Consider the following 16,686-nt stretch of genomic DNA (forward strand, 5'->3'; position numbering starts at 1 on the left):
GCGGAGCGTCACAAGCACTAAAAACAAGACCCTTAGAAGAGACGCGTCAAGTTCTAACGCCTTTAATTTCTAGAATTCTTGTTCTCTCGTATCTTCCTCTCGTGCCCGTGGCTATCCATTCTCCTCAATTGGCACGGACAAGTTTTTGGGCAAGCCAGACCTCCGTGCATGCAGATGGGCGACAGATCTTGGGCTAAAGAACCAGCCTCCGTCCCTTGGGCTCAGAGAAGTCAAAAGGAGCGCGAGTGGCGAGTGAGGGGTGAGCTTTGCCTTTGCAGCCTTAGCACCCCGTGTTCCCCTCCCCACCCGCAGGTCTCCCCCTATCCTGCTCCGGGCGGATCCTTCTGCGCCCCAGGGTCCCTCCTGAGCCCGCGGCGTCCCCGGCGCCCCCACTGCACCCCGACTTCACAGCCGCTCGCACCCAAGGACCCAGGCTGCGAGACCTGGCCCGCTGGGCGTCCCCGCGGGAGGGAGGCACAGAGCCGCGTCGGAGGGGTGGCCCCGACGCGCTCCTACCTGGAGTGGCCGCCGCGCAGGGAAGCGCTCCGCGGGTCCAGGCTCCTCTCGGCCGAGACTGCACGGGACACTGGCGTGTGGTCGGGGCGCAGGGCGGCAGGCCAGGAGGGTCCGCTCCCGAAGCTTCGCACCCGGAATCTCCAGAATCGTTGCGCGCGCGAAGTTGACAGGTGTGGGCGCGGCTCGGGGCGCTCGGCGCGGCCAAGAGGCGATCGATCCAGTATTGGCCACAGTCCCCTTTATAAGGGCGGCCGGTCGTCAGAGCCGGGGAGGCGAACGTCAGAGCAAAGTGCCCCGCGAGCCGGCGGGCGTGGGGCGCAGGGGACGCGCCGGAGCCGCGGGCCGGGCTGCGCTCTGGGCGCGGGGCCAGCGCCGCCGCGGGGTCCCGGCCTGACGACGCGGGCGAGGCGCGGCCACTCCCGCTCCCTCCTCCAGGAAGCGGGGCTCGATTCCCCGGAGTCATTGCCAATTCCTACTTTCCACGACTCTGGTTGGAAGCTGGGAATGGGGAGATGGGGAGGGTCTCAAGAAATTGTTTTCAGGTGGAGTCTCTGGAGGTCCCGCAGAGGGGAGGGGTCTAGGGAGTCTCGCCTCCCCCAGACTTTGGTTTCTTGAGGCGCCACTCGCTGGTGCGTGAGGACCCCTCCCCGGGCCCCGGTGGAGGCTGATCCTTGCTTCTCTGGTTCTTTGAAGAAGACATCTCACAAAGGTTTCGAGAATCAATTTTAAATCCATACCCTTTCTACACTTTGGAGTGGTCTGAAACAATGGGGGTGTCATGTCAGCCAGCCAAGGTTGAGCTGAACTGGTTGCTTGCCCACCAATGTACATTTTCCAGTGCTGTAAAATTTTGCTGCTGCTATAAAGTTTTAAATATCTATCTACACCTAGACATTATATCTGATACCTAGATTATATATCCATGGGTATAGTTGCATGTCTATAGCTGTATTTACATCTAGCTATATTTCTGCATCTATGGAGATAGATCTCTAGATAGATCTATCTTTCGATAGATCTCAATCTATGGAGATAGATACAGTTAACTGTGTGTATTTCTATAAGTGTGTGAGTGTAGGGGAGAGAGGAGGGAGAGGGGAGACACACAGAGAGAAAGACAGCCTCTCTGGCTACTCTCTCACTCAGCTCCGTATTCCACCATCCATGCCACTGAATTAAGCAGTGAAATATGAAAATCTAATAATTAATGGAATAAGTAATCATGTTTGTTAACGACTGTCCACCTCTCTTGATGCAAAATTTCAGCACATCCCCCGTTTTTGTACACTGGATTTGGAAATGAACTTTCACATTCCCATCACTACTGCTTTTCTTTGTTCTCTATAAACAATGATAGCATCCAACCACCTTGTTTGAGATAAAGCCTGGGGAGGTCAAAGTCTTCAGATAGAGAAGGACCTGTGAGTAGTTATCTTGTCTGATTTGTATGATTAACTCACAGCTTTCCTGGAAAATGATCGCATAGCCTGTCAATATGACTCCATTTTTAAACAGGTAAGGGTTATAAATTTAAGCAATTTTAAGAAACTCATGGAGGGAAGACAGAGATGAGATTTCATATAATTACTGAAATGCTCTTAGTGGAGATTCATTCATTCATTCATTTTGTTTTTGACAGTTATAACTCAATTTCTGCTTCTGGGCTTTGGCCACAGGTTAACGTCTTCCATACCAGAATGTACTTCAGGTGATGATGGCGGAAAGCATGTGACTGTAGCAGTATAGCAGGACAGGTATGGATAGTGGCTGTGTGTGAATTGGTGTCCACGGCTAAGGTCAGTCTCAGATCCAAGGAGGGATGAAAAAGAGGCTGTCCTCAAAGAAACATCACCAGGGCTTAAGGGACAAGTGTCAGAATGCAGCCAGGGTGAGCTCTCCTCGGGGCCCACCTAATCCACTTTAAGATGCGGGACTTGCCAGACTCCAGAATTGGAGCCAGATCTGGGAGGTACAATGACCTTGAAGATGGCCAGACAGATTCTGGCCTGGCAGAGGAGCTGTCTGTCCTTCATGACGAAGAATGCCAGCTGAAAATAACAACCGCTGACGTGTTGAGTCCACTTCTGGGGAGACATTTGCTCATCTGCCGGGTCCTTGGAGCTCCAGTGTCTGATCCCAGGATGACGCTGCTGCGAATTTCTGCTCCAGGATGTGTTCCCTCTGACACTCGCTCCTCTGTTGTCATCAACGTGCCTCTCGCTCTCCGCCCACCTGGGAATGCATGATCACACACACGGTTAGAGAAATTCGTGTCAAGGGAAGATTGATTATAGCTTTGTTGGATAAAAAAGCAGTGATTGCCTTTCCAAATCATTCACTTAACAGACTTTTCCAGAGTGTCTTCTATGTTCGGAACATGGTCCTGAGTACAGAGAAATGTGCAGACAATGATACAGCTCCTGCTCTTGTGCAGTTTATTATTAGTGAAAGGAAAGCAAAAAAACTAGCAAAAGCTGTCCTCCTGTACGTACTTATAAATGCTGGGAAGAATGTATCATATCTGTGAACATGGATTTTAGGGAAAACAGAAACAAAAGGCCTTAAACAGAAGAGGGTTTTCTTCCTGGAGAAGGGAGAGCAATCATTCAACAAACTCACTATGTGAACACCCACTGTGCATCAAGAATTGTGATTGGTGGTAGGTATATAGACAAGTGATTTGAGAGAGAAGACCCGTACTCAATGGGCTTGAGCTTTCCAGGTGGCTCAGTGGTAGAGAACCTGCCTGCAGTGCAGGAGACGTGGTTAGACTTCTGGGTCGGAAGATCCCCTGGATGAGGAAATGGCAACCCACTCCAATATTCTTGCCTGGAAAATCCTATGGACAGAGGGGCCTGGCAGGCTACAGTCCATGGGGCTGCAAAGAGTTGGACATGACTGAGTGACTGAACAACAACAACAACAGGCTTACAGTCTGAAGCCTTGCTACGTAAAGTGTGGTCCTTGGAGCAATAGCACTGGTACCATCTTTTCTCTTAATAACTTTGAGAAAGGTCACTTGGCATACACATTCTGAACATGACTCAGATATGGATGAAAATGCACAGTGAGATTTTTGGGGATCCATTTTCCTTAAACCATTGCCCTTTATCTTGCCCTAGTTTCCTCATTACAATTTCTGCTTGAGCCTTTCACAATTTTTAGTTGATTACTTTCATCTTCAATGGCATCATTGTCCTGTCATTTCCAAACCAGGATGATGATCAGAATCACAGTGCTTTAAGAATTTCAGGCCTTAGGGCTCCACAATAAGAATTCTGGTTTGAGAAATCTTGGGTAAGAGTTGAAATCTTTTTTAAATAGACTTTCTTTTTTTTTTTTCCTTTTTCTTTAAAGTAGTTTTAGTTTCAAAGCAAAGGAGAAGAGAGTATCTGAAATCCTCCCTGCCCTCCATATACATTGTTGTTGTTTAGTTGCTCAGTCGTGTCCGACTTTTGTGATCCCGTGGACTGTAGCACACCAGGCTTCCCTGTCCTTCACTGTCTCCCGGAGCTTGCTCAAACTCATGTCCACTGCATCAATGATGCCACCTAACCGTCTCATCCTCTGTCATCCCCTTTTCCTCCTACCTTCAATCTTTCCCAGCATCAGAGTCTTTTCCAATGGGTCAACTCTTTGCATCAGGTGGCCAAAGTCTGGGAGCTTCAGCATCAGTCCTTCCAATGAATATTCAGGGTTGATTTCCTTTAGGATTGACTGCTTTGATACCCTTGCCGTTTCTATGAAGGCCACACATGCATAATCTCCACCATCATCAACATTCCCACCAAAGGGTAGGTTTGTTACAAAGGATGAATCTACCCTGACATGTCATCATCCAGAGCCTATAGTTTACCTTAGGGCTCACTCTTGTTGTACAGGCTGTGGGTTTGATCCCATGTATGAAGACATGTGTCCACTATTATTGTGTTTCACTGCCTGAAAACTCCTCTGTATCCCACTGATTCATCTCTTCTTCTCTACTAAGCTGTGGCAATACTGATTTTTTTACTGTCTCCATACTTTCACCTTTTCCATAACTTCCCTTATCAACAGTTTCATTTCCTATGGTAACCCTCATCTGAAAATATTAAAAGAAAAAATGCCAGAAATAATTTATAAGTTTCAAATTGGGTGCTGTTCTGATCAGTGTGATGAATTCTTGCTCCATTCCACTCTGGACATGAATCATCCCTTTGTCCAGCAGATCTGCACATTAGCCACTTAGTAGGCATCTGGATTCTTAGATCCTCTGTCAAGGTATCGCAGGGCTTGTCTTCAAGTCACCCTTATTTTACTTAATAACAGCCCCAAAGCATAAAAGTAGTGATGCTGATAATTTGAATATCCCAGAGGGAAGACATAAAGTACTTCCTTTAATGAGAAGGTGAAAGTTCTTGACTTCATGGGGAAAGAAAAAAAATTATATGCCGGGGTTACTAAGAACTATGGTAAGAATTAATTTTCTATCTATGTGATTATAAAGAAAGAAAAAGAAATTTGTGCTGGTTTTACAGTTGCATCTTGAACTGCAAAAGTTACTGTCACAGTGTATGATAAGTAAGTGTTAGTCACTCAGTCATGCTCGATTCTTTGAGACCCCTAGGACTGCAAGCCACCAGGCTTCTCTGTCCATGAGATTTTCCAGGCAACGATACTGGAGTGGGTTGCCATTTCCTTCTCCAGGGGATCTTTCCAACCCAGGGATTGAACCCTGGTCTTCTGCACTGCAGGCAGATTCTTTACCGACTGAGCTACAAGGGAAGCCCACAGTGTATGATAAGTGCTTGGTTAAGATGGAAAAGGCAGTAAATTTGCACAATAAGGTATTAAGAGGAAGAGAGAAACTACATTCACATAATTTTATTATTCTATTTTATTATTGTATTGTTAAGCTCCTATAGTGCATAATTTATAAATTAAACTTTATCATATGCATGTATTTATAGGATAGAACATAGTGCACTTAAGCTTCTGTACTTGCCATGGTTGCAGGCATCCACTGGGTGTCTTGACTTTACCTCCTGGCCCTGTCCCAGATAAGGGGAGACACACAGTTGTTGGAATCAAAATGTGTGCAAACTTTTCAGAAGGACTTTATTCTTTCAGTCATGTGAATTTAAGGCTTCTCCATGACTTTTCATGGTTTGAGATCAGATCATTTGCAAAGATGTGGGTGGACCTATAGCCTGTCATACAGAGTGAAGTAAGTCAGAAAGAGGAAAACAAATATAGTATCAGATCAGATCAGTCGCTCAGTCATGTCTGACTCTTTGCGACCCCATGAATCGCAGCATGCCAGGCCTCCCTGTCCATCACCAACTCCCGGAGTTCACTGAGACTCACGTCCATCGAGTCAGTGATGCCATCCAGCCATCTCATCCTCTGTCGTCCCCTTCTCCTCTTGCCCCCAGTCCCTCCCAGCATCAGAGTCTTTTCCAGTGAGTCAACTCTTCGCATGAAGTGGCCAAAGGACTGGAGTTTCAGCTTTAGCATCATTCCTTCTAAAGAAATCCCAGGACTGATCTCCTTCAGAATGGACTGGTTGGATCTCCTTGCAGTCCAAGGGACTCTCAAGAGTCTTCTCCAACACCACACTTCAAAAGCATCAATTCTCTGGAACAGAAAATGCTGGTCAAGGAAGTACGAGTATTCATGTAATATTTAAGGGCCAGCAAGTCAGCTGATGTGGGTGGAGTTTAGTGAGGTGGAGAGAAGGCCAGAGCACTATCACTATGTTTCAAGGCTCTTTCTTGTACAAATGAAAGTTGTGTGGGATGAAGTGTAGTTGGCTCCTCTGTCTAACAGCTGTACAGAAATGGAAAAAAAAAAAAAAGCATCAATTCTTCAGCGCTCAGCCTTCTTCATAGTCCAACTCTCACATCCATACATGACCACAGGAAAAACCATAGCCTTGACTAGACGAACCTTTGTTGGCAAAGTAATGTTTCTGCTTTTGAATATGCTATCTAGGTTGGTCATAACTTTCCTTCCAAGGAGTAAGCGTCTTTTAATTTCATGGCTGCAGTCACCATCTGCAGTGATTTTGGAGCCCCCAAAAATCAAGTCTGACACTGTTTCCACTGTTTCCCCGTCTTTCCCATGAAGTGATGGGACCGGATGCCATTATCTTCATTTTCTGAATGTTGAGCTTTAAGCCAACTTTTTCACTCTCCTCTTTCACCTTCATCAAGAGGCTTTTTAGTTCCTCTTCACTTTCTGCCATAAGGCTGGTGTCGTCTGCATATCTGAGGTTATTGATATTTCTCCCGGCAGTCTTGATTCCAGCTTGTGTTTCTTCTAGTCCAGTGTTTCTCATGATGTACTCTGCATGTAAGTTAAATAAGCAGGGTGACAATATACAGCCTTGACGAACTCCTTTTCTTATTTGGAACCAGTCTGTTGTTCCATGTCCAGTTCTAACTGTTGCTTCCTGATCTGCATACAAATTTCTCAAGAGGCAGATCAGGTGGTCTGGTATTCCCATCTCTTTCAGAATTTTCCACAGTTTATTGTGATCCACACAGTCAAAGGCTTTGGCATAGTCAGTAAAGCAGAAGTAGATGTTTTTCTGGAACTCTCTTGCTTTTTCCATGATCCAGCGGATGTTGGCAATTTGATCTCTGGTTCCTCTGCCTTTTCCAAAACCAGCTTGAACATCAGGAAGTTCACGGTTCACATATTGCTGAAGCCTGGCTTGGAGAATTTTGAGCATTACTTTACTAGCATGTGAGATGAGTGCAATTGTGTGGTAGTTTGAGCATTGTTTGGCATTGCCTTTCTTTGGGATTGGAATGAAAACTGACCTTTTCCAGTCCTGTGGCCACTGCTGAGTTTTCCAAATTTGCTGGCATATTGAGTGCAGCACTTTCACAGCATCACCTTTCAGGATTTGGAATAGCTCAACTGGAATTCTATCACCTCCACTAGCTTTGTTTGTAGTGATGCTTTCTAAGGCTCACTTTACTTCACATTTCAGGATGTCTGGCTCTAGGTCAGTGATCACACCATCATGATTATCTGGGTCGTGAAGATCTTTTTTGTACAGTTCTTCTGTGTATTCTTGCCATCTCTTCTTAATATCTTCTGCTTCTGTTAGGTCCATACCATTTCTGTCCTTTATCGAGCCCATCTTTGCATGAAATGTTCCTTAACGCCTATATGTGGAATCTAGAAAAGTGGTATAGATGATCTTATTTGCAAAGCAGAAATAGAGCACAAATGTAGAGAACAAAGGTGTCAAGGGGGATGGGAGCGGGGTGGGATGAAGGGGGAGATTGGGGTTGACACATATGCACTATTGATACTGTGTATAAAATAGATAACTAATGAGAACCTACTGTACAACACAGTAAGCTTGAGTCAATGTTCTTTAGTGACCAAAATGGGAAAGAAATCCAAAAGTAAGGAAATATATGTATACTACCTATAGCTGATTCACTTTGCTGTACAGCAGAAACTAATACAACATTGTAAAGCAACTATTCGTCAATAAAATTTAATAGAAATGATAACTGCAAGGATTTTATCAAAACACTATAAGAACAAATAAATGAATTCAGCAAGGTAACAGGATATAAGATAAATTGCAAAATACTAATGAAAAGAATCAAAGACCTGATGGAGAGACATGTCATATTTACAGACTGGAAGACGCAACAGAATAAATATGTACACTCTCCCCAAAGTTATAGAACAATTCTTTTAAAAAATCACAGAAAACTCTTTTTTGAAATTTATGCAAGCTTATTCTTAAATTTATATGAAAAACAAAAGCCTTAGAATATTTAAAACAACCTTTATAAAAATAAGGTGGGTTAAATCACTTTACTTGATATTAAGACTTAACTGTAGAGCTACTGTAGTCAAGAATATGTGGGATTGTGGAAGGACAGACACAGATCAGTGGCTCAGAACACAGAACCCAGAAACAGATCCACACAAATTTGTCCAACTGATTCTTTGATAAAGTTGTAGAAGCAGTTCAAAGGAGGAAGAATAGCCTTTTCAATGGATTTCTGAAACAACTGGCCAGCCACAAGCAACAGAAACAGACAAAAAGCTCTATGGTATTTTTTAAATTTATCAGTAAATTTGAACACTCTTATAATAAAATGCTGGGGGAAAATTGCTCAACAGGTATTGCTTCCAATAGTACAATTTGGTAAAGTTTTAAAGCCAGTTATATATAAGACCAACTCATTCCATGTTGTATTTGGCCAGTGTAGAAATCCTCCCATTTTTATTGAGAAATAACCACTTTGTATATCTACAGAATCCTTGTTAACACTCAGAGGTCTGTGCACTGCTGGTGCTTCAGTCTGTAAGAAGGATCAACATTGCTTCTTCCCATCTTTATTGATACTTCCAGTTGGGATTCCAAATAAACCACGGAAGCAAAGATGGCTGTGGTATCAGCAAGTGGCCAAGAGGTCTGCAGATAAAATTTCAAAGTCTTCTCGTTGATCCTAGTTTTCTGCATCAGGGACCCTGGTTTATAGAATTGAATTGAAGACAAGTGTGATATCTGGAATAAACAGTTTTGGGGACAATTGTTTAATGCTTTAATTTCCTTTAAAAATCATAGCCCAGTACAAAAAGATCTATTAAGGTAATTGGTTGTAATATAGAGAAAAACATGAGAGTTAGCCAAAATTGTATGCTTGCATTTCATAATGCTTAGCTAAATACCTGACTTTTCTTTCATTGACCTTTTCTAGTCTTCCAGAAAGGTAATTTTAATGAGTTTCAATGCTACTCACTGTTAGCAAATTATAATTACATTTCATTTCTTCACTTTATAGTTGCTTGGTTCTTTGCTATGAAAGGGTAGGCTTTTTTTCTTTTTCAGTTAAACTATCAAACAGAAAATAAGCACTTGTTATACTTAATAATAATATTGATTTTCTTGTCCTCTGTGTAAAAGTGAAGCTCTCTGATTGTACCATATGTTACTTTAAAGGTAGAAAGGCTTTATTTTTCAAAACTAGAGTAACATTTTTCTTTCATCCTTTTGAGAACTTTCTTCATGAAATTTAAATTATACTCTTTGGAGAGAATAGTTTGACATGTGCATTTCTATTTATTGCAAAAGCTTCCATTTGCAGAGAACACAGGAATATGATATGTAATGGATGGACTGCTTGGGAACATCTGGGCTTGACCAGTTTGTGATGGCAGTAGGAACACAGATGCACTTCATTTTATTGGGCTTTGGAGATATTCCTTTTTTTTTTCTTTAAATAAATTAAAGGTTTCTGACAACTCTGCATCAAATAAGTCTACTGGGCCAATTTTTCCAATGGCATTTGCTCATTTCATGTCTTTGAGTCACATTTTGGTAATTCTTACAGTATCTCAAATTTTAAAATTATTGTTATACATGCTGTGGAGGTCTGTAATCGGTGATCTTTGATGTTACCATCTTCACTCACTGAAGGCTCAGATGATGGTTAGCATGTTTCAGCAATAAAATGTTTTTAATGAAGATACCTACATTGTTTTTTAGATGCTTAGCTGACTTTTTGAACACCTGGTAGCTACTGTATAGTGTAAATATAACTTTTGTACGTACTCGGAAACCAAAGATGTGTGTGACTGGTTTCACTGCAATATTGCTTTATCACAGTGGTCTGGACTCTGAGATGTGTCTGTACTGGATGCTGACATTGATAACCAACACATTTCTTATCATTGTAAGTATCATTTACAACCGAATAGAGATTCATTTTATCTCAAGTATCGTCAGTAAGGATCTGGGAAATGGTTGGAAGCACAAGCCAGTTTTTGCTTTTTATTTATTTTTAAATTAATTTTATTGGAGTATGGTTGCTTTACAATGTTGTGTTAGTTTTTGCTGTACAGAAAGGTGAATCAGCTATATGTGTACATATATTCTCCCTTTATGGATTTCCTCCCCATTTAGGTCATCACAGAATAATGAGTAGAGATCCCTGTGCTATACAGTAGGTCCTTGTTGGTTATTTATTTTAAATATAGCAGTGTGTACATATCCATCCCAAATTCCCAATGTATCCATCCCCCCACTGTTCCCCTCTGGTAACCATAAGTTCATTCTCTAAGTTAATGAGTCTATTTCTGTTTATTAATAAGTTCATTTGTATCATTTTTTTCAGATTCCACATATCAGTTCAGTTCAGTTGCTCAGTTGTGTCCAACTCTTTGCGACCCCATGAATCGCAGCACCCCAGGCCTCCCTGTCCATTACCAACTCCTGGAGTTCACATATAAGTGATGTCATATAATGTTTATCTTTGTCTTACTTCACTCAATATGATAATCTCCATGTCCAACTGTGTCGCTGCAAATGGCATTACTTAATTCTTTTTAATGGTTGAGTAGTATTCCATTGTATATATGTACCACAGTATGGTACAGGCACAAAAACAGAAATGTAGCTCAATGGAACAGGATAGAAAGCCCAGAAATAAACCCACACACCTGTGGTCAATTAATCTGCAACAAAGGAGTTAAGACTACACAATGGAAGAAAGATAGTCTCTTCAATAAATGGTGCTGGGAAAGCTAGACAGCTACATGTAACAAATTGAAATTAGAACACTTTTAACACCATACACAAAGATGAATTAAAAATGGATTAAAGGCCTAAATGCCAAAAGGCCAATTTTATGCATAACAGTCCCCAGAAGAGAGCATACATATATTAAATGACATCAGGACTGCTCAGTGATGCTGGGAATAAAAGAAACTGCCTTACAAAATATTATAAATCAATTATATTTTAATAAATTAGAAAAAAATAAACTGTCTTCTGCAGTTAAGGAGTCTTCATGTCTGCTGGATTAAGGCTGGACTCTTCATTCAATACTAAATTTCTCTTAAGGTAAACTGGGAGCATAATTTCTCTCTGGGCACAAAAATCATGGATGAGAAGTTGGCTTATCTATTTTCCTCTTCACTTCTGTGTAGCAATATTAATAATAATTCATGTGAACAGAAGGGAAAACTAAAGTCCATTCCCAGTTACTCCTCTTAACAGGATTTTAATTTCCTTAAGTGCATAAAATATTTCTTATAAGTAGTTAGGACAGAATCCTTTATCCTAAGAAGGAAAGATAAACAGACTTCAAGAATGGCCTTGGCTACCACAGTTTTGTTTTGTCTTAAAATATAATGTTAAAATCTGAAACCACTACACAAATGCTGGAATAGAACAATTAAGCAAGTGATTGGAAATGATGGAGACCAGGCATCTCACTGTCGGAGGGGGAGGTTGCAGAGAAGCAGGGGAGGAGGCTTGGATGGTCGCTGGGAACTGGACTAGAATGGGGGCATCCGTGTGGACTTGTGTTTCAGTTCAGGTGCAGATGCATGGATCAAAACAGAGGGACACATGTAGACTATTTATAGATATGTTCATAAAACTGATCAGCATTCATACAAGGCTTCTCAGTTAGAGCAGTGGTGAAGAATCTGCCTGCCAATTCAGGAGACACAGGAGTGGGTTCAATCCCTGGGTCAGGAAGATCCCCTGGAGGAAGAAATGTCAACCCATTCCAGTATTCCTGCCTAGAGAATTCCATGGAGAAAGGAACCTGGAGAGCTATAGTTCTTAGGTTCGCAAAGAGTCTGACACAACTAAAGTGACTTAGCATGCATGCACGCATGCTTAAAATTGTGGAATCTTAGGTTTTTAGGGTATAAATATCATAAAAACTGGAAACTATAGGTAGGTCTCCTTGCTAATTTTCTCTGATAATTATCTTGCTATTTTAAAGATGAGTAACTGTAAGCACTGAATTTGATTTTGCAGTAAGCCTGTGTAATGGGCCATTTGGTGGGTCTGTTCTAATTCACAGAGGTGAAACGTTAATCATCCCTTAGTCACAGGGAGCATCCTCTGGATTGGTATATTGTACCTGATGGTTGTGATTTATTTATTCGGTTCCTGTTGGATATAAACACATTCTGTTGTGTTGTTTCTGACTTGACTGAATATAAACACATTCTGTTGTATTGTTTCTGACTTGACTGGATGAAAATAAAAACGAACACTATTTACCACTATTCAACCCATGACTCAACAACTTAATAGATGTAGATGTTCAGAAGATAGCTCATGTAAAAGTTAACAGAAATTAATGCTGAAATTATTTATGTTACAATTAACTCCTTAAAATAAATAAGCAAATAGATTTCCAAATTTTATTAAGGATAAAGATTCTACCTATACTCTTAATGCAGAATAGTTTTAGAGACATCCTGTATTATTAAAAGAAGATTTTTCTACGAAATCTATATGCAAAGATTTCACCTTTGGTCCAAATAATGGTAAAGCAATCTAACCCATAGTTTCTATACATTTCTTTATTGTAGATATTTTTATGTTTTTATTCAGATTAAGTTTTATTAACTGCAATGGTCTAGAATTAATGGATTTCAATATCAGTTCAGTTGCTCAGTCAGGTCTGACTCTTTGTGACCCCGTGGACTGCAGCATGCTAGGCTTCCCTGTCCATCACCAACTCCTGGAACTTGCACAAGCTCATGTCCATTGAGTTGGTGATGTCATTCAACTATCTTATCCTCTGTTGTGCCCTTTTCCTCCTGCCTTCAATCTTTCCCAGCATCAGGGCCTTTTCCAATGAGTCAGTTCTTCTCTGGCTTTTAGATTGCTACATAAGAAGATCCTTATGAATGACTTCCCAGGTGGTCCAGTGGTAAAGAATTTGCCTGCCCTTGTAGAAGACACAAGAGATGCAGTTTCAATCCCTGGGTCAGGAATATATCCTGGAGAAGGGAATGGTAACCCATTCTAGCATTCTTGTCTGGAAAATTCCATGAACAGAGGAGCCTGGTGGGCTAGAGCCCACGGAGTTACAAAGAGTCAGACATGACTAAACACGCACACACACACAAACACCCAGCCACACACATTAGACGACTCAATGATATGTTTCTGTTCATTTCAGTTATAAATGTCTAAGGCTCATATATGCTCTCTTGCTGAACATGGTAAGAAAATAATCCATTCTTTTAACAATGATTATTGATTACCCACCATATGCCAGGCCTATGTGTGTAATAGCTTTTCAATTTTTATTTTGCATGTTATAAAAGTTGAGTAAGAAAAGTCAAATTTTATTTAAAGATACATGTAATTACACAATTGTGATCCTCTGGAAATAAGCACTTTTTCACACTATGCTGGTTTGTGAGCAAAACAAGATGTGTGTTATTGTTCATCTCTCTCTTTCCTTGCAGATCCAGAGCTCCTTACTCTTTTTATTATATTTATTTTTTTTAAGATTGTTTTTGATGTGAACCATTTTTAAAGTCTTTATGAATTTGTTGCAATATTGTTTCTGTTTTATGTTTTGGTTTTCTGGCCATGAAACATGTGGGATCTTAGCTCCAACTGGGGATAAAACCCATACACCCTGCTTTGGAAGGTAAGGTCTTAACCACTGGACCATTGGAGAAGTCTTCTATTTTCTTACTCTTTTAGGTATTGTAACATATAGATTACAGAAGTAATATGTAGCCATGCATTCCTAATTCCTGGCCTAATACTTGCAATGCACTCTTCTTCTTGTTTCTCTACATTTGTTGTTGTTGTTCAGTTGCTAAGTTGTGTCTGACTCTCTGTGACTCCATGAACTGCAGCACACCAGGCATCCCTGTTCTCCTCTATCTCCCAGAGTTTGCTCAAACCCATGTCCATTGAGTCCGTGTTGCCATCCAACCATCTCATTCTCTGTTTCCCCCTTCTCCTCCTGCCCCCAATCTTTCCCAGCATCAAGGTCTTTTCCAATGTGTTGGCTCTTTGCATCAGGTGACCAGCGTATTGGAGCTATATGCAATACAATAAATAAGGTAAAATGCAAAGCATTTTTCTTCATAGGTATTTCAAATAAAAATAAATGTAGCATTATTACAGAAAGAATGGTGTTTTATTTAAAAGACTAAACATTTCAATAACTTGATTCTTTTGCTTATTAGAGGCTATTGGGCTGTGGCTGAGACAGTCCTGACATTTTACTCATTTGCCTTTTATTTTCTCTATCTCATCAAGGTAGGTTGTTCTACCTGGGGAATAAAATCCTGGTCAGATGGATGTGGGTGTTTTTTGCGTTTTTTTTTTTTTTGCTTTCCAGGCAATAATTTATACTAGTCATGTGCATCTAAGTCTGCATCACTAATAGAGACACAGTGGTTGGTTTGGTGATGTATCTTCAGTGAGCCTTCAGCCCCTCCTTACTCAGCTCTCCAGCATCATCCAGTTAGATAGAGCCCTCCCAGGAACAGAGAGATGATTCATAAGCTGGGTCAGCCTGCAGGTCACTTGTGTTTGAGTCACAGAATTTTGGCATCTCTAAACACCTTAAAATCAGATTCTGCAAAACATTCAGCCTTCTCCAAGAGCTGACAGGCTCGCCTGGCTGTTGTAAGTTTTCCACAGGAAATGACAGGCCAGGTTAAATGGTCTCTGTTGGCTTTTAGGGCTCACTGACAGCTCTTGCTTTCCTGAGACCGAGGGTAAGGGTCACTTTGCATTGAATTCTGCATCTTTACTTTGCATTTTAGAGTAATGGTTAAGAGAAAAATGCTCTATGTATTGAAAAAATCTCTATCAAAAGTGGGAAAACAGAAGATAGACAGAGGTCAATTGTTTCACTATTTCCTGTTCACTCATTCTACTTTATGCATATTTCACTGGTGACTTCCAGTGTATCCAAACATTATTTTGAATAAATATGCACTTGCATATGTGTGTTGTGGGTTCTATTAGCTAAATTCAGTGCAATGGCTTTGAATTAATTAGAGTTTACCCATTCTTAGGAACTGAGGACCCAGAAATGAATGAGACATGATAGGTATTATTATAAAGGAGTTTGTGGTCCAGGCAACTCTGTTGGAAATCCTTCATAATTATTGCCTCATTCATTTTTCATCCTCTTTTTAATTTTGTACCTCTTTTTATTCTGGTTGCATGAGAATCCCCTGAACTGGAGCTGAGTTCTTCTTTAAATGTTATTAATGTCATTAACTGTTAGCACAAATATGTACTAATTTTTAGATGATGGAAAAATCTAAACTCATTCAAAGATATTCTTCATTTAAGTTGGCAAACAAATTTTCTGGGACTTACTGATAATATCTGTGAAAAAAACTTAAAAACTGTTTTATTGAGGAGGAGGAGATTATTTCTATTGAGAAAAACATAATCCCTGGCAAGAATTATAAGATAATACTGAAAGAAAAGGAAAAATTTCATCAGAGGAAAAAATGATCAATTCATCTGTCATTACCTGAACATCAGTCAAATCCATGAATGAATTTATAACATTGTTTGGGAAAGAAAGTGAAAAATGTTAAACACCTATAATTCCAGGCAGGCTTTACCATCACCAACTTTCAACAGTTTCATTATCCACCCTGGGGATTCACAGAAAGACGGTTTCTCTTTCTTAATCTCTCACCTGGAAGATCTCACAGGAGAGACGTCAGTTCATAAGTCACAGTGGCAGGAGCTTCGGCTGGTGCTCTTATAATTCAAACCCTAAAAGAGCAATTGCTCCATTGGGAGCTTGGGCATCCTCAAGACTGAGGTTGAGGGGACTGAGGATGAGGCTAGAGGTGCTCTGGGATCAAGAGACAGAGTGGGGATCAAGAGAAATCCCACAGCTTAGCTCTGAGACTCACTGTTAGGTAACAATGGGGGAAGTTAGACAAATAAAGCGTCAAGGGATTTCTCAGAAATGTACCTTCCCTACAACACAACTGTGGCCTTGTTTTTTTTCTTCCTTTTAAACTATTCCTATTTAGGACTTCCTGGTGGTCTAGTGGTTAAAAATCTGTGTTTGGAATGTAGGGGGCTACGAGTTCCATCTCTGATCAGGGAACTATACCCTATATGCTGCAACTAAAACCTGGGACAGCCAAATAAGTAAATATTTTAAAAAACACCATTCCTGCTTGTAATTTATCTCTCCCCACTTCCCTGGTGGCTTAGATGGTGAAGAATCTGCCTGCAATGTGGAAGAACTGGGTTTGATCCTGGGAAGATCCCCTGGAGGAGAGCATGGCAACCCACTCCAGTTATCTTGCCTGGAGAATCCCCATGGAGAGAGGAACCTGGAGGGCTGCAGTCCATGGCGTCAGAAAGAGTTGGACATGACTGAGCAT

The 16,686-nt window shown here is 41.1% G+C and overlaps 1 long non-coding RNA gene across 1 annotated transcript; it reads right to left on the minus strand.

Moving 5' to 3' along the window:
• Nucleotides 1-8,743: 8,743 nt before the first annotated feature.
• LOC133256527 (uncharacterized) lies at nt 8,744-16,353 on the minus strand. Its single transcript, XR_009739240.1, has 2 exons — nt 15,981-16,353; nt 8,744-9,006 (listed from the first exon to the last, which is right to left on the minus strand). It is a non-coding gene; the product is annotated as an uncharacterized LOC133256527 (long non-coding RNA).
• Nucleotides 16,354-16,686: the final 333 nt, after the last annotated feature.

This window comes from Bos javanicus, chromosome 11, assembly GCF_032452875.1.
Source record: "Bos javanicus breed banteng chromosome 11, ARS-OSU_banteng_1.0, whole genome shotgun sequence".
NCBI lineage: Eukaryota > Metazoa > Chordata > Mammalia > Artiodactyla > Bovidae > Bos > Bos javanicus.